Here is a 16,978-nt window from a genome sequence, read left to right as displayed (position 1 = left end):
AATCTTCTGCCGACCAGGACAAGGGGGTAGCAACCACTTACTGGCAAATGGTCGTGCAGGGACGTCGACGAGCTCTGCTGGTTTGCACAGAAAGGCGACGGAGAAAATTAACCGACAGTGCTAATAGGGGCTTGCCTATTATGAGATATACCGATAATGAATACCCTGCCGAAATGAAAAAGAAAAAAGCAGGCAAAAATCACAGTGAAAAGAACACAAAAACTGGAGGAACAGCTCATGCTGTTCGTGTCTATACAGGGTGTTTCACCTGAGACTTTACACAGTTTCTAAAAATGGGTTTTCTGTGTTAATCAGCGCTTTTTTAGGCATAGCTTATCACCGGTGTAGTACAATAGAATACACCTAAGGCGTGCTAACTAGCAGGCTGGTTAACTAATATCGAATAGTTTAATTTTTAACTGTTACGGTTAGGCTCCTTAATTATCCAGAGGCGTGTAGCCCACCGTAAGTAATATCCATATCAATTGTTTGAATTTCGAAAACGCGGTTGCCCTGGTTGCTGTGGCCGAACAAATTTTGGCATTTTTACGAGTTACGTGAACTGGCGAGAATTAATTGCTTGCAAACTTCTCGAAAGCGCAAGTATTTTGGCGCAATGTAGCCAAAATATGTTGGGCCACAGCGCTGAAGGTAACCGCGTTTTCGAAGTTATAAAATCTAATATGGATATTAATTAGAGTCGGCTACATGCCTCCCAAAATTAAGGACCTAACAGTAGCAGTTAAAAACGTAAACGATTCGATATTAGTTAACCAGCCTGCTAGTTAGCACGGCTGAGCTGTATTCTGATGTACTACACCACTGAATATGCTTTGCCGAAAAAAGCGCTCTTCTAACTAAAAAAAAACTATTTTTAAATACTACGTAAAGTCTTAGGTGAAACACCCTGTACATGAGAGTACATGGCTGGTTTCCACCATAATTATGTGTACAAAGCTTTTCTGTGGTTCAAACTGCACATGTTTGCCCAGCTTTACCAACCTAAAGGGACCCAGCGATATCAGATACGCTACGGTGACCATCAAGTTCGACCCCCCGTTGTTTGTATAGGGCGCATACATATCATTGCATGCACTTTCTGCCTGCGGACTCCGCAATTACTTTTCCGCTGATGCCTTTAATACCTCACGGTGCAGGAGTCAAAACCTGCAATGGCTGGCGCTCTACAGCTTCGGCAATCGGGCATACCACTCTAAGCTTTAGAAACAAATGAAGGCACACAGAATATTCGCAACGTTACGACAAACGGTTCAGGTCATTTCTCTTCATCTTGAATTTGAGATAACGCATCAATTTTCCTCTCCCGGGAAAAGATATAGTGACATACATTCCAAAGCTACCCAGAAAACAAACATGCCGCAAAGTTTCAAGCGTCACCGGACATGGAACATTGTCACGTTTGGCGCAGCCATCCCTGATCTCCAAAAGCTAAATGGAACACACGAAGACAATAGAGCCGAAAGGGTTCGAGTAAAACCGAAGCAGCCGACCTGAGCACGACGGTTGTTCTTCTCCCAGACGCAACTGAGTTTTTTCCTCTTCATTGCTCTTTTATTGCTCGCCTCGTCGTGGCATAGCGATGACGCCCACGCCGCGAAGATTGTAAACGTTGTGGTCAGCCGCAAGGCCACGCGCACGATCGCACAATGACTGACTGAGCCTGTCGGCAGCAGCGCCCGTGGAGGAGGCCAGCAGCAGGTCGAGCGAACACTTGCCGAGCGACGCGATGCAATGCAGCCACAGAACAGCGGCCCCCGGCCGGCCCACATCAGAGAGAGCGATGCGCCATTCGCTCGGTGTGAGTGACCGCTCCACCCACTTTGCTAGGAAGCTTGCCTCGTCTGATGCGGCTGCACAGCTCGTGAATGGGGTGCTTTCTTACTGTATTCTCTTTCCTTTGTGTGAGAGCGAAATAGAATATAGAGAAAAGCAGCAGTTGGAAACGTATCTCAGATTAGATGCCATGTGTTGCTCTTATTAAGGCAGAGCACAACACTTTCTTTAGAGGAGCCAGTGGGTCAATGCCTTACTTTACAGAAGGAGTGGGAGAGGGGTGGGTCTTTGGAAAAATCAAAAGGTTAAAGAGGACAGCGGATTTAACTGGCACAATTTGCATTGCACGACATGCGAGTGCTGTGGAATGAAATGTCAATTTAATTGAGGCTGCCGTCTTTGCATTTGTGGAAGCTCTGGTCTTGGCTGGCTTGGCGGTATGTTGGACACAATATGAATAATTTTGCTTTTTTTTTGTAACTGCAGCCTAGACGCGACGTGCCAATATTGAGGCCCAGCGAAAAAAAGCAGAAGTATGCGCCCTATTTCTTTGACAGGGAGCTCGACCAGGAAAAGAAATACCTTGCAGAAGCGTACAATACATGCTTGAGGCGTGCTTGTGCAGCTGCATTTTTTAAAGATGGCTTCACTACGTCGAGGCGTCGTTCCATTTTGTTCGTTTGATGCAGTAGCGTGGAGTTAACCGAAACCTGACAGATAGTTGGCAAGAAAGGCCTCGAGCAGTTGAAATTTCTTCCCTAGTCCTGGAAACCGAACGGACAGGAACATACATCTCCACAGCTATCAGAACTATCATGTAGAATCTGCTGTATTTAGCATTCACAATATGTGGTTTAACTTTGCATTATAAAACGCTCGCTCGTGAACGGGACTGCCTACAATACACTTCACGGGATTACGTTCTCAGCACGTGTTCAATGTGACGAAACGCTATAACAATTAGAATGCGAGCGTCGGCCTTTGTAAAATTCCCCCATTTGCAGTCCGATAGCGCTAAAATATAGGTTCTGAAATTTCGAAGTATTGATTAAAGGCCGGAGATATCAGTAGAATTTCCAAACTCCTTAAAGCAATCCATTCCGTTCTTCTTATTATACTCACATTCGACGCTACTGAGAGGGAACAGTGCAAATTTGACAGCGTACGGCACTCACGCCAAAACTCGTAAAAAAAAAAATCTGACGTCGATGTGACGCTGTTTACTAACAATTTCACACCCCAATGCAAAGAAAGAAAGTGTGAGGCGGTGCTGAGTAGCATTAAAGTTCTAGGCAGGACTCGCGATTGGGTAGCGCATGAAATACTGTAGGCCTTTTTGATTAAAAATAAAGGCAGCGCATGTGTTGACGACACTTCTTTAGCTTTAAAAGAAATGAAATTTCTCTAAACGTTTTCCTGGTGTCGTGGTCTGGTTAGGAAACTTTCGTTTGCTGTTATTAGGCATGCGCGGCCGGAAAGATAATGGGTGTTGTTTGTTATTCCGCTTGTTATTACTGTTGGTTTGTTGTTATTAACAGTTTTCATCCCCCTTCTTATTTACAGCGTTCTGACCTGCTTTTGCTTCGCTTGTTTTACACTCCTCTTGCTACGAATGCTTAACACTGGTTTTCCAAAGAATTATCTTTTTTTGTTAACACAATGATAACAGTTTTTTATACACGGTCTAATAGACTCAGTTTTTCATGAGTTTGCAAGCCTTCGTGTTGCTGGCTCTGTTCGAAGCGATCATGCGATGCGTCACATGCCTGAGCACGGTATTATAAATATCCTCTTTTTTTTTCTCTCATATAAACAGTTGGTAGTGTGCTGATGGGTCGTGTCCTTTCTTGTACTGTCTTAATGGCGCCGTTATTGTCTTGCGTCTTGTATACATGAACTCTTCTTCTGCTGTCTCTACCATACAGGACAGGTGATCTCACAGGGACGCCTTCTGTTTAGCGCAACAGTCGACTAAACGGTATGGTCCCTAGCACATGACGCTCCATAGTCTCTCTCTCTCTCTCGCAGCTGCTTTAGAACGAAAGGGAATGTTGGAAATGATGTTGCACAAGCAAGCCCACTTCTCAAGCCGCACCTATTCAGCCGACCGAAGCTGATAACTGCTTGAGCTTCGCTGCACGCAAATAGTCAAGAGCTGGCTTGCGCTGCGTGCCCTTTCCCTCAACAGAGGATAGCTAAGCGCACGGGAAGCCGCCAGCTGTCGCCACATCCGCAGTGGCTCGCCGAGCTTCTTTGATTAAAGGCCGCCAGGACCGCGGAGGCGAGCCCGGTGTAGTCCATATAAGTGGCGGCGTGTTTTCTCTCTCCCCGGAGCGCAGAGAGGAGGCGATGCATGGCTTCAGCGTGCCACGAGTTTGTTCGGTGGCACGCTGAGAAAGGGGTGCAGTGAGAGTGAAAAAGTGCAGCAACGCTGGTCCAAACTGCGCGTGCGTGTACAACGCGCTGGGTAAATTACACGCTTCAACGAAGAATGGAAGCAGCGCATCAAGAGGAGGGAGCACGTTGTACGAGCAGCTCAAAGCAGTGCGTGCGACACCCGCTTTCGTGGCTGTCGCCTAGACGGAGCAGCGTGCTTCGCTCTGTGCCCCGGCCGAAAGCTGGCAAATTTAATTTGGCGTGCGCGAAGAGGAGAGGTTGCGTGCGCCGCTGCTTTCGGTATAATTGCGAAGCAGGCGGCGCGCGCGTGCTCGCGATTTTTCGAGGAAGGCAAAGGGTTAAGGAAGGAGAGCGGGAGGTAAAGGAAAAGGAAGGAGGGCAGCCTCCGCGGCTCAAGGCCCGTTTAAAAAAGAACCTTGCCGATTGGCAGCGACTTATATACACTGCTGCTTCCCTGTATGTGTTGTTGTTGCTGCCGCTTCATTTAGTGCTGGTGTGTGAGCAGTTAACGAGGAATTGCACTCCTAGTGCGTGTTGGTCCGAGATGTATAGGAAAGAAAATGGGATTGGAGAAAGACGTCGTCTGCAGTCTCTCTCGGACACGTCTGCCATCCGTGTAGTTCTGTCTGTCTCTCTTCTGACTCGACCTTTTCATTTCCTCGTCGGCTCACAGTGACTCGCTTAATTGAGTTTGGAAAGGCTGCGCGTCCGAGTACTCTTTAAAAAGCCATGGGCGTAAGGACATAATCGCTATGCAAACTCGCTCAGTGCTGCGGCTTTCCTGCGGGTTCCGCTCGCGAGGGCGGTAGAAACCGCCGGGTTTCGAGAATCGGCGGGGCGTGAAGGCAAGCGATGCGGAGAAACCCGCGAGGCAGGATATCTCATGTAATCTCTCTTTTCTTTCTGCAGAGCTGCAGTGAACTATGAGGGGCGGCATTCGCTCATGCTGCTCTTGCTCCGTCAAAGTAGTCGCTCGCATACATTTCAAGAAAGGCAGAAAAGAAAAAAAAGGTATAATAAGATTGCTTAGTGTATTGTGACTGCGAGTTATAGTGCGAGGGCGTGATTCATTGAAGGCAGTTTACAGATTCGACGAAGGTGGTTTTGTGTTGCTCACGGAATAGTTGCAAGCGCGCTGTGTTAAATCATTTAATGCGATCGATATTTCGATGCGTAGAAATTAGTAGCAACCGGGGCACGCAATGGGTTAGGTAAGAAATATTCTTTAATAAGGCGAGGCGCAGATCGCCATTTGTTCTCTTTAGTTGCGTTTAAAAACGCACTAAGAGATCAGAGTTAATGGAGAATATCTAAGTAATTTGCAATTCGCTGATGATATTGCCTTGCCAGGTCACTCCGGAGATAAACTGCAAACCATGATCAGTGATTTAGACAGGCAGAGGAGAACGTGGGTGTAAAATTAACATGCACAAAACCAAAGTAAAGTTCAAGAGTCTCACGAGCAAACAGCTGTTCACAATCGGTAGTGAGGTGCTGAAAGCGGTAAAGGAATATGTCTATACACGTAGGGAAGGTAGTGACCGCTGATAAAGATCATGAGCAGGAAATAAGTAGAAGACTAAGAATGGGGTCTGGAGCATTTGGCAGGTTTTTTTCAGACCATGAATGGTGGTTTATCAATATCCCTCAAGAGAAAAGCCTACAGCAGCTGTATCTTGCCGGTACTCATCTACGGGGCAGAAACGTGGAGTGTAACGAAAAGGGTTCAGCTTAAGTTAAGGACAACGCAGCGAGCCATGGAAAGAAAAGTGATAGGTGTAACGTTAAGAGACCGGAAGCGGGCAGAGTGGGTGAGGGAACAAACGCGGGTAAATGACTTCTCAGTCGAAATCAATAGGAAGAAATGGGCTTGGGCAGGGCATGTAATGCGAAGGCAAGATAACCGCTGGTCCTTAAGGGTAACGGAATGGATGCCAAGAGAAGGCAAGCGTAGCAGGGGACCGCAGACAGTTAGGTGGGCGGATGAGATAAGAAGTTTGCGGGGATAAAGTGGCTGCAGCTGACAACGGACTAGGTTAATTGGAGAGACATGGGAGAGGATTTTGAACTGCTGTGGGCGTAGTCAGGATGATGATGATGATGAAGAAGAAGGTTGCAGAAGCTTGGTCAGCCACGGGGAGAATTCACGGATGATGAAATTCGCATAAATGTGTTTCTAAAATTTCTTATATTCCTGTAATCTATTGCTTCGCCCATGCCGATAAAGATCCGTGATGGCCATTAGAAATGCATAAAAAATAGTGCAGTGCACTTAAGGCCAATAGAAAAAATATCTGAAATATGCGTTATGGGAAAGCTTAGACAAAGTAAAAAAAGCACGAAGATTTACTCTGAAGCCTATATTAGAGAAGTTTTATTTATTTATTTGTTTATTTATGTGCCTGCACATATATGTACATCGCCCGTGGGGCATTATTGCAGGGAGATTACAAACATTGCGCGTAACATGGTATCTGTCGACGATTCGCTCCTAATCTTTGTCCCTAAAACCTGATACAGGTGCTTACTTACATTATTTTTCCCCTTGCCAGTGCCTTAGGAGTGGAATTGTCATGGAGCCCCAGACTTCAAGCAGCAGTACTCGCTCCTTGAAGCAGCCGAATGCGAGAGCACAGTCTTCCCTCAGGGGACGATATTACAAGACACTAAGACTGACCTAATTACCAGTGCTGATGAATCCGCACCAATCTAGTGCTCATGAATTAGAAGGAATTGGAAAACCTTAAAATCGAAGATAGCGCAGCCGAGGGATTGGAAGTTTCATTCGGAGAGGGCTGAGGTAGTTATGTTTCAGGGGACAGTAAATACACGGGGAGCACAGAGAGCGGTTAATTAATTAATAGTTTTACGGAAGCGGTTTGCACACGACCGTTTACACGACACCCTTGACCCCTGCAAATGCGCTAGTCTTTTTTCCTGCCATTTTTCTTTAGAAATCCGCTTCCTGAGAGGCCGAACCTTTTATAATAGGGCCATAGCAAAAGGCACCCAATCTTCTCTAGCTCCTGCTAATAGTGGACGACGTCAGAGTAAAACCACTAGAGCAAAAGGAAGGCCATCATTCCTAGTGTACAGCAGATATAAAAAACTTGAACCACTGCTCCGCCTGCAAGCATGAGCTGTTTGGCATCGAGAGAGGCTCAAGTTTTAAAAGTGTTTAAAGACAAGTTTCAAACAAGCCGCCGAGCGTCCGCTTTGTTTACTAACAACATATGAGGCGACCCCTCCGGAAGCTGCTATTCTTTGTTCCAGTGAAGGCCGAACTACATGAAAAATAGGAAAAGGTATCTTTGTCAACAGAGTGAGAAAGACGGAAGAAATAAGCCGCACAAAATAATAACAAGCTTAACGACACTCTATACCGCGTGTGTAATACTTAGGCTAGGCCTTCTCACTTCCCTTTGTCATACTGCATTCAAGAGTTTGGATCAGTGGCGAACCTACGCGGAAGTTTTCGAGCTCTGACGAAATAAAAAATATATTTCAGTCAAATTTAACTTCAAAATTAATAAAGGGAAAATAGAGGAACCGGGGAACTATAGTAGCACGCCAGAGAAGGCGGAAATAGGGAGATCCATTTTTTTGAGGAAGGCGACGCAGAAAGGGAGGGAATGCGCTTGAAATTTCTTCGTCGATTTCGAGCGCACAGCGTGAAGTAGGCGGCTGGTCGGTTGGCTGCGTCGAGCGCCACTAATAGGACGTGCATGGCAGAGTGGCTTCTCGCGCTCATTGCGGGAGCGAGCTGTCGCGACAGCTCTTATAATTAGGCCTAACGAAAAAACAGGGCGGCCGCGACTGCTTAGAAGATCTTTTCTTTACTTCAACCCTCCAACATATCTCCCCCCCCCCCCCTCCCCTCCCCTGCGACTATCACCGCGGTGGCTGAGTGGTTATGGCGCTTGGCTGCTGACCCGAAGGTCGCGGGTTCGATCCCGGCCATGGCGGTCGAATTTCGATCGGGACGAAATTCTAGAGGACCGTGTACTGTGCGATGCTAGTGTACTATCGTGCTCAATATGACTTGCAACGCCCGGCCGCGTGCCCGGAGCGCTTACCGGAAGCATGGTCGGCTGGCAGGCGGCGAGCTTGAAAACGAAAGGGAAAGGATTTCGCTGTTCCAGCAGCGACCCTTTTCCCCTGTGCCTTCTGGTCTTTAAAGAAGCATAGCGTTGTCTCATCGCCAACGCTAACGCGGCGACATTTGTGTGACAATGCAAGGCGCATGTCGTAGTTGATCTCAGATTGTGTACAGCAGATGGCGCGGGGGATGCAGCTGACTGGTGGAGCACCAGATTGTTTTCAAGCACGCCGCTTGTTGGCACCACCGTGCGTCCAGAAAGCGCTGCGGCCACACGCTCGTGTGTTGCAAGTCATATTGAGTGCGATAGTGCGTTAAAGAACGCCATGTGGTCGAAATTTCCGGAGCCCTTCCCTACGGCGTCCCGCATAGCCTGAGTTGCTTTGGGGCGTCAAACCGCCATAAGCCATCGTTTCCCCCTCTATCTCTATTGTCTACTCTCTATTTCTGGAGAAGAAACCTGCTTCGCAAGAGAGCACCCCCGTGCTATCTTAAGTGGACCAGGGCGCCCTTGTTTTTCAACCCAGCGGGCACAGAAAACTAAGTAAAAATGGGAGCGACCGAAAGATCAGAAAGCCGCGTAGTAGTTGTGAAGAAAGTAATGAGGACCTTTGGATGCTTTACAAGTCGCTGCTCCACGCAGGCTATGTCACGAATGGGTAAAGATTGCCTTCACGTGAGTGACGTTGTTGTACTATATCTGAAGGCGGGAGAGAACGTAACGTTCAGCCATAATCGTAGTTTTTTTGGTGTTGCCAATCAAATTCACACTGCACGCAATTCTTAAATGCACTTTTCAGAGCCAACATTATGCTGTAACTTATTTCGCAATTACAAGGCATCGAAGTAGGAGTAATCGTGTTTCATTATTCTACGAGACGTTTAAACCTGCACCAACACGCAAAATTTCTTTTTCGCTTTTTTTTTAACTGCGCTTGCACATTTGTAGCCTGCAGTGAAAATATATACGTGACTACTGAGAATGGCAATCCACTGTACAGAACTAGTTCGCCTCTAGCATAGCTGTCTATTTCGCCGTTGTGATGCGTAGTTTAGACACGACAAAGCGCCGACGTTAAACCGCCGACACTATTTTCAATTTCTTCAGCCATTCTCACAAGCAAACTTCAGCACAACCAATGCGCTGTAAGACATGGCATATGACGCCATCCCTGTTTGGATAATACATATCTGACATTTTTCGAAGCACATACTTGCCTCCAAAATATTCAGACTGGTTACTGGCTTTCCAGCGCCGCAGCGCGCATCGTTGCTTCGGCAAGTAAGAATTCATTTACTATTAACAACCTAAATATTCAAGCGGCTTATATCCGCTCCGAAATATATGGTTGCGGAAGTTATCATTTATACAATGTGTATCGTAGGCAGAAAAAAAAAAGACAACAATTCATTACGCGTTGCAATCAACTTGTTTTTCCCGTTGAATCTGCTTCGAGTGCTGCGTGTCTGCGTGGAACTGGCACCGAGCCCGGCAGAAGTAAATGCAATTACGCAATCCCTCCAGACTACTCCGCTTGCAATAGCAAGGCGAGTGAACGATTCCTCATGACAGGCATCTCGTTGCGACCATTCATCGTTACGCAAACGTCCCCGGCACCCATTTTCATCCCCTCAGAGATACGGAAAGAAAAAAAAAATGAAGCGACGTAAGGGCGATAACCCTCACTATCAAGCAATACTTCCACATTGAGCGCAGCTTTAAGTGCACCAAATGCGCGCCTCTTCATCAGGGTAACCGAACTTCCTTGCAGGAAGGGGATTCGGACAGGCCGAGAGAAGGCTTATCGAGCAGCAAGCCACCCTGCGCATCACATGCACGCAGACTTGGTTTCAGACTAATCAGCCCAGTCCGAACTAATCCCCCGCGAAGTGCACCTCACCGGCCCTCGTGCTAAAGAACTTAATCGCCTAATACGGCCCAACCGAAACCCTAACTGCGCAAGTAAGTGCTCCGGGGAGGCTACATTCGTAAGAAGGCGACAAAAAAAGAACAATTCAACGCAGGAAGGAAAGGTAAAAGGAGCTGCTGTCCCAGACAGATTCCGGACAACGGAGAAAAGAAAGAGACTCAGCCGAGGATTGTGCAACCAATATCCGGCGAACAGAAACATAGGAACACAGAGAAAGCGGGGCGCGTTTCAGACGGCGGAAATCCAAGCAAAGCGGTAGCGGCCGGCACGCGTCACTCGTGGGAAGCCAAGCAGGGGCTCGTCCAACTAATGGGATCCGAGGGATTCGCGGGGAATCCGTCTCGGTTCAACCATGGAAATGCACAAGGGCTTCTTCTCCCGTTTCTTCTTCTTTTTTTAATTGCAACAGCGTGCCTCGTGGCATAAAGTATTATACCGTTTCTTCTTCTACTTGTGATGGCGGGCCTGCCTTATACTCTGTGTAGAATGGAAAAGCCGCGCAGCGCGAGAGTAGAGAAGTTTCACCGTCGCCGTGTTGTTTCGGTGGCTCGAAAGAAGCGCTGTACTTTCGCAAGGCTCGAATTTCGGGAGCCCCTTGACTTCTGCTCTCCTTCGTTTCCGACTCGGCACTCCAACCAATTTCCTTTGAAGAAGCAGTATATGTCTTGCCTCCCAGCTAATTGGTATAGGGCGCACGTCTTTCGTACGGGAACGCCACCAGCTGCTCGCTCTTTTCTCGTTTTTTGCTTTTTTTTTTCATTTCACGATGCCGCCTTCCTTCCTGTTCGTGACGCTGGGAGTGTCTCTTTTATCGCGAGTGGAGCCACTTCAAGAAATAGGTCTAATACAGGCCAGTTGCTTTGCGCGCTGAAAAACGTGGCCGCTTTCATTCTGGGCGCGTGCCTCTGTTTATTCCAAGAGCCGCCTCAAGTTAACCCTTCACTAAATTAAGTGAAGATACTTAGGCCTAACTCATCTTAGTGAGCTGATGCCGCTTTCTCTTTACCCTTGAAAACGAAATAATGATAGGAAAAAAGCAAACAAAAGAGCAGGCAGGTATTGAAGAGGCTCTACTACGGAATAAAGTAGCATGAACAAGGCAAACTTAAACAAGCCAGGACGACATGAACCACGTTCTAGAGACAAGAGAAAGAAGCAATGGCATGAAAAAGAAAATTGCACTTAAGAAAGATTGACGCGATCAGGTCGAAGCTTGCGCCGTATCGAAGGAGGCCATTAATGAAGGCAGCCGAATACTGTTTACACTGGCCGATTACGTTCCCGGACCAAAAATATCGATTATTCAGTGACCTCCTTTGCCATAGCGCGAAATCAGCAACATTGGCGTGAGACGATACAACGGCGCTAATAATGACAAGATGGCGAAGGCCCGAGCGCTGATACACAATTTTATAATGCATACCGACGCGCCATACTGCGGTGCAACTGTGAAATGAGAGATTGGGCTCTAGAGTTTGAGCGTGCCCTTGAGACACTGCGGACGTGCACCTCTGGTTTCTGCGGAGATGATTGGTCGTTTATAACGGTTATTCGCTAGAGGCTGTAAACAATACAGAGGTTTTACAAACGCTGTTCGAAACGCCAGTGTTTGCGTTACATGTTCTTTTGCCGGAAGCTATTGTCGTGGTGCCAACGAGCAAACCCTGATAACGACATTCATAAATCCACTACTTGCCAGAAGTACAGTGCGGAAACATGAAGGAATATTGTTTATACTGTGCGCGGCTGCTATGAGCGACAGGGTAAGCTAGGTTAAGCCTTATGAGCGGGAGGAAATTCCTATTCGGCGTGCTGTCGCCATTTCGATCAGAATGTTTTCCCGTGGTACGTTATAAACAGGATGAACCTGGATGCAATGGTTCGTGCGATCGCATTTCCGCTAAACATCCTATGACCTGAGGGATGAATGATTATTCCTAGCTGCATTGGCGGCTAAGTTCTCTGGTATTTTCCAGCGCAGTCAGTCAACGGAAGGTCGCGCACAACGACGAAATCTCGCAAAGCGCGAATCACCGCGGAGCACTACGTGCAGGCTCGCGAGAGGCGAACTCTGGCTGACCGCAAGACATCGACTCACCCCTTATCGGCCGCCGACGGTTAATGGGGGCAGGTTATGTGGGCGGCCAGAACTGGTCCGCCTGAGGAAGCCCGAAGGAGAAGGCAGACTGGGACACGCCACGCACTCTTCAAAACAGAGCCAAAGAAAAGCACGAAATGTTAAGCTTGCGTTGAAAAAATAACGAATGAAGAAATAAGAAAGCAAGGCGGAGAGGGATGGGCGCTTCGGAAACGCAACACTGGGGCTTCGTTGATAGAGGCGAGAGCATCGTGTAACCCCTATCAATGGAAGCGGCGTCTTGAAGTGAGGGGTATGTTACCCCAGGGATCGGGGCCAGCAGGAGACGGCCGCGTGTGCCTATCAGCCGAGAGCACTGCAGCAGCACCCCGGGGGCTTGCGTGGCCCGCTGTCACCCTCTTTCCCCTTCGCCCGCCTTGCGATATGATGTTTATTTCTCTCTTTTTGTGCGAGTGGCGGCTCAAGTGTCCTTCGGTCTGAGGATTCCGCCACGTAGGACCTTTTCTTTTTTCTTTTTCTTTTTTTTTTGAGGGGGGGGGGAGGGTTGATGAGTAAAACTTTGGCATTTCGAGAAACCCCGGCCCTACGCCATCGCTACAAGGACAGGGTTAATAGAAGAGGTCTTTGCCCAGCAGTTCGCGCAGTCAGGCTGATGATTATTTTGAGAAAGAAAAGTTACTGCGACCTGTGAGTGTGAGAATCGCACAGCCATACTTCAAGACTTTACAATTACAGTTCAAGCCTGAGACAGAAACTCTCACCTTGTTGCTTATTTTAGCGCCCGAAAAGGGTTTTGTTGGTGCAACAATAAGCAAAGAAAATAAAACAAGCCATTTACGAACTTCTGGAAATTCTGAATCCACGAGAAAACTCTGCAAGAATGCTTCGAGTAAGTGTCGAATCTTTTGCATCGAGGAAGCGCGCCGCATCACGCGTACAGACTCGAATGTCTACGCTGATCTAGTCGTCCGTGCAGCGGATTATGACGGAACTTGCTTCCGCCAATGCAATTGGTTAATTATCATCAGCACCAAGCAGCTTATGAAATCGATAGAAGGCGGTGTATCAAGAAAGGTTGCCTTTCTCAGTACGGCTTTGCAGACTGCCGAAGACTACCGAATCCTTATATGCAAGGTCTCGACTCTTTTCTCTGTTAGCAGGTATGACTGAATAGGTCTACAGACGAGTCAGACTGCAAGATATTACCAAGGGACTGTTCACAGCAAATATTTAAGTTGTTTGCAAATAAAGAAAATGGCTACCATAAGAAAAGTGTAAAAGAAATACACAGGATCTAACACAGTTGACTCTGGTCGAACTGAAAGCGCAGATCACAGACTTGTTTTTCTCAGTAGCAATGAAGAGTTTCATGGCCAGATTGAAAATTTCGCCACGCTGATTCTTTCTTTTCTTAGTTATCGTGGCAACAAATTGAAATCCACATGTCAGCAAGCTAACGTACCTTTGTTTTCACTGCATTGTTTTACAATAAGCTGGGGGTACCTCTGAAGGACAACGCAGCGAGCTTTGGGTAGAAAAATGATAGGTGTAACGTTAAGAGACCGGAGGATGGCAGAGCGGACGAGGGACCAAACGCGGTTTAATGATATCCTAGTCAAAATCAAGAGCAAGAAATGGGCTTGGGCAGGGCATGTAATGCGAAGGCTAGATAACCGCCGGTCCTGAAGGGTAACGGAGTGGATTCCAAGAGAAGGCAACCGTAGCAGGGTGCGGCAGAAATTTAGGTGGGCGGATGAAATTAAGCAGTCTGCGGGAATACGGTGGCCGCAGGTGCCAAAGGACATTGTTAATTGGAGAGACATGGGAGAGGCCTTTGCCCTGCAGTGGGCGTAGTCAGGCTGATGATGATCACCCTTGATCATATACTATGTTTCTGGTGTTCTAGACAGCTCCGGATCAAAGGCGTCGCCAGCTACTAAGAAGGCAGGCAGGCTCCGCCTCTGTCTAGGCTGTACAGCAGTGAAGCTCACATAAAAAAAAAAGAGAGAGCGGGTTGCTTGTGATTCCAACATGGAAGGGCATGAGCGATTAGACGTCTTCAGCTTATGAGCTGTGCAGGAATCCTGCGGTTATGCATGCGTTTCAAAAGTTATGTTCGCGAACTGAAAACGTTCCATGAACGCTTCTAACAACAGGAAATTCTCTGCTAGAAATAGCCTCTTGAGTTCCGTGTATCACACCAACCTAACCGTGCAGCGCCGTGCGAAGAATACAGGGGCCTTATTCAGATTGTGTTTCTTACATCCCTTTTTTTCTGTTAGACGTGCTCCTTCGAATAGAAATAAGGCTGAAAGCCGCAGGAGTTTAGACAGGTATTCAGTGCACATTCTTTCCACCTTGCCGCAAGGGTCTATTCATAGATCAAACAATCGAGAAAAAATAAAAGAAACACTTCGGACTTCATTCAAACAGCTGAGCTGGCTTTATCAGCACAGCACTCTGGTGGATGAGACCGTGCTGAGGGAAAAGCAATTTGGTCTAGGAAGAACGATATTTATGTAAATATATGCTCTCAGTGTGTTGCATCTACTCGCGTATGGTTTGTGGCTTAGCAATTTCCTTCAAGAATATTTAACAGCGTGAACAATAGCTGTGGCATAACATCTCCTACATGTAATAAGCTATATAAATTGAGCACAAGAATGGTAAGGTCTCGAATTAGCTAACACTTGAAGAGGTAACGGAAGAAACTAGTGAAGCGGAAGCCCATTAAGGAGCTAGTGGCGAGAGGAAAAGTAGAGGAACTCAGGATATCGCTGCAGAACAGATATTCGGCTTCAGCTGAGGAGGACGATCTTAATGCTCAAATAATGAACGATAATGTGACAGCTATTATTAGAGAGTGCGCAGTAGAAGTTGGCGGCAGGATGGTTATACAGGATACCGGTAAGCTGTCTCAGGAGACAAAAGATCTGATTAAGAAAACGCCAAAGCATAAAAGCGTCTAACCCTACGGACAGAATAGAAATAGCAGAGCTATCAAAGTTAATAAATAAGCGCAAAGCAGCCGACATAAGGAAGTTTATTGTGGAGAGAATCGAGCATGTTCTAGAGAGCAGAGGTAGCCTAAAAGCGGTTAAGAGGAAATTGGGCCCAGGTAAAATCTAGATGTATGCATTAAGAGACAAGGAGGACAATGTCATTAGTAATATGGATAAGATACTTAAAGTAGCCGAGGAGTTCTACGCGAGTTATTCAGCAGCGAATGCAATCAGGACGTTAATGTGGGAGCAAGTAGCCCAAAGCAATGGGATATCCAGCCGGTAACGAAAGAGGAAGTAAAGAAAGCCTCAGAAGCCATGCAAAGGGCGAAAGCAGGTGGTGAGGATCATGTAACAGCAGATCTGTTGAATTACGGGGGTGGGGGGGTGGGGGTGGGGGGGGGGGGTAGATTGTACCAGAAAAACTAGCCACCCTTCATACGCAATGCCTTACAACCTGCAGCGTGCCAGAAGCTTCGACGAACGATAACATTCTCTTAATTCATAAGAAAGAAAGCAGACGTCGTGCGCTTGAAAAATTACAGGCCGATCATCTTACTGTCCGTTGCCTACAAGGTACTCACTAAGGTAATCGCTAATATAGTCAGGGCAACCTTATAATTCAATCAACCAAATGATCAGGCAGGCTTCCGTAAAGCACACTCAACAGCAGAACATATTCACACTATCAATCAGGTGAAAGAGAAATGCGCAGATTATAACCAAGCCCTGTATATAGCCTTCATTGATTACGTCAGGCAGATGATGATACCGAGCTTGGCAGGAAGATTTGTATAATACAGAGAGCGGAATTTGATTGATTTCCATGCAAGACAATCCATGCACAACATGGATTCCATGCAAAACAGGTGATTACAAGAGACAAGTGCACGCCCCAACTGGGATGATGTAAAGTGCACTCGCGTCCACGGTGAGCAAAACTGGAACGCACGTTCACTGCCACTCCTGCGACGACAGATAGCGCCCTCGAACACACAAAAATTGTTCGCCCGGCTCTCACACTCTGCGCCAAACGGAGCCAGAGAAACGCAGCCAGCCAGAGGACCGTTCCCACAGTCACCGGCGTCTCAACCTTGCGACCACGTGCGCGCATATTTTGATTGCGTCTGGCCACGCGCGCTCACGCCTCCCTCCGGCACCCGCAGCAGAGGCACGAACGAAGAAATAGAAAACACTCCAAAGAGGCTCTTCCAGTAGAACAGGACTTACAGCTTTCTCTGCTGCGCGCGCTAAGGCCGGTTCCGGGAGCTTTTTCTTGCTACCCTTCTTCTCTCGCTCCTGGCTTGACGTCGCGTGGCGAAGCAAAACACAACACACGCGCTCTAAGGCGGCGGCGTTGGTGCGCAGAGAGTGCCGCGAGACGAGGCCGACAAGACCCTCCGACAGCCCAAGCCCGAACTGATCCGGCGGCTGCTCGCCGGTTGACTGTAATAACAAGCCTGGCCGGATGCGAGAGGGAGCCGTGGGGCGTAGCGTCACGTGACCTGGCGTCGGCACCAATGGCGGCCCTCCAGCCATCGACCGTTGACGTCACGTCGACCTTCGTCGTCGGCTGTGGCGGGTCGTTTGTGAAGCCGCAAAGGAAAAGGAAAAAAATATTTGAAAGCCGATGCAGGCTGTGGGGGAACGACTCTTG

General features: G+C 47.6%; 1 protein-coding gene across 22 annotated transcripts in view; it reads right to left on the bottom strand.

The window, feature by feature from the left end:
- LOC144125621 (alpha-1-macroglobulin-like) overlaps nt 1-16,777 on the bottom strand; it is a 166,410-nt gene extending 149,633 nt beyond the window's left edge. For 16 of the 22 annotated variants that reach the window (XM_077659166.1, XM_077659165.1, XM_077659170.1 and 13 more), the window contains exon 1: nt 16,552-16,774. The gene's annotated coding sequence lies outside the window, so the exon portion shown is untranslated. Of the gene's footprint in view, nt 1-16,551 lie in introns of all 22 variants that reach the window. The other 6 variants (XM_077659182.1, XM_077659185.1, XM_077659181.1 and 3 more) reach the window with 4 other exon arrangements.
- Nucleotides 16,778-16,978: the final 201 nt, after the last annotated feature.

The sequence above is a fragment of the Amblyomma americanum genome, chromosome 3 (assembly GCF_052857255.1).
Source record: "Amblyomma americanum isolate KBUSLIRL-KWMA chromosome 3, ASM5285725v1, whole genome shotgun sequence".
Classification (NCBI taxonomy): domain Eukaryota; kingdom Metazoa; phylum Arthropoda; class Arachnida; order Ixodida; family Ixodidae; genus Amblyomma; species Amblyomma americanum.
The sequence above is the reverse complement of the archived record's forward strand: the minus strand, read 5'-3'. Positions and strand labels throughout refer to the sequence as shown.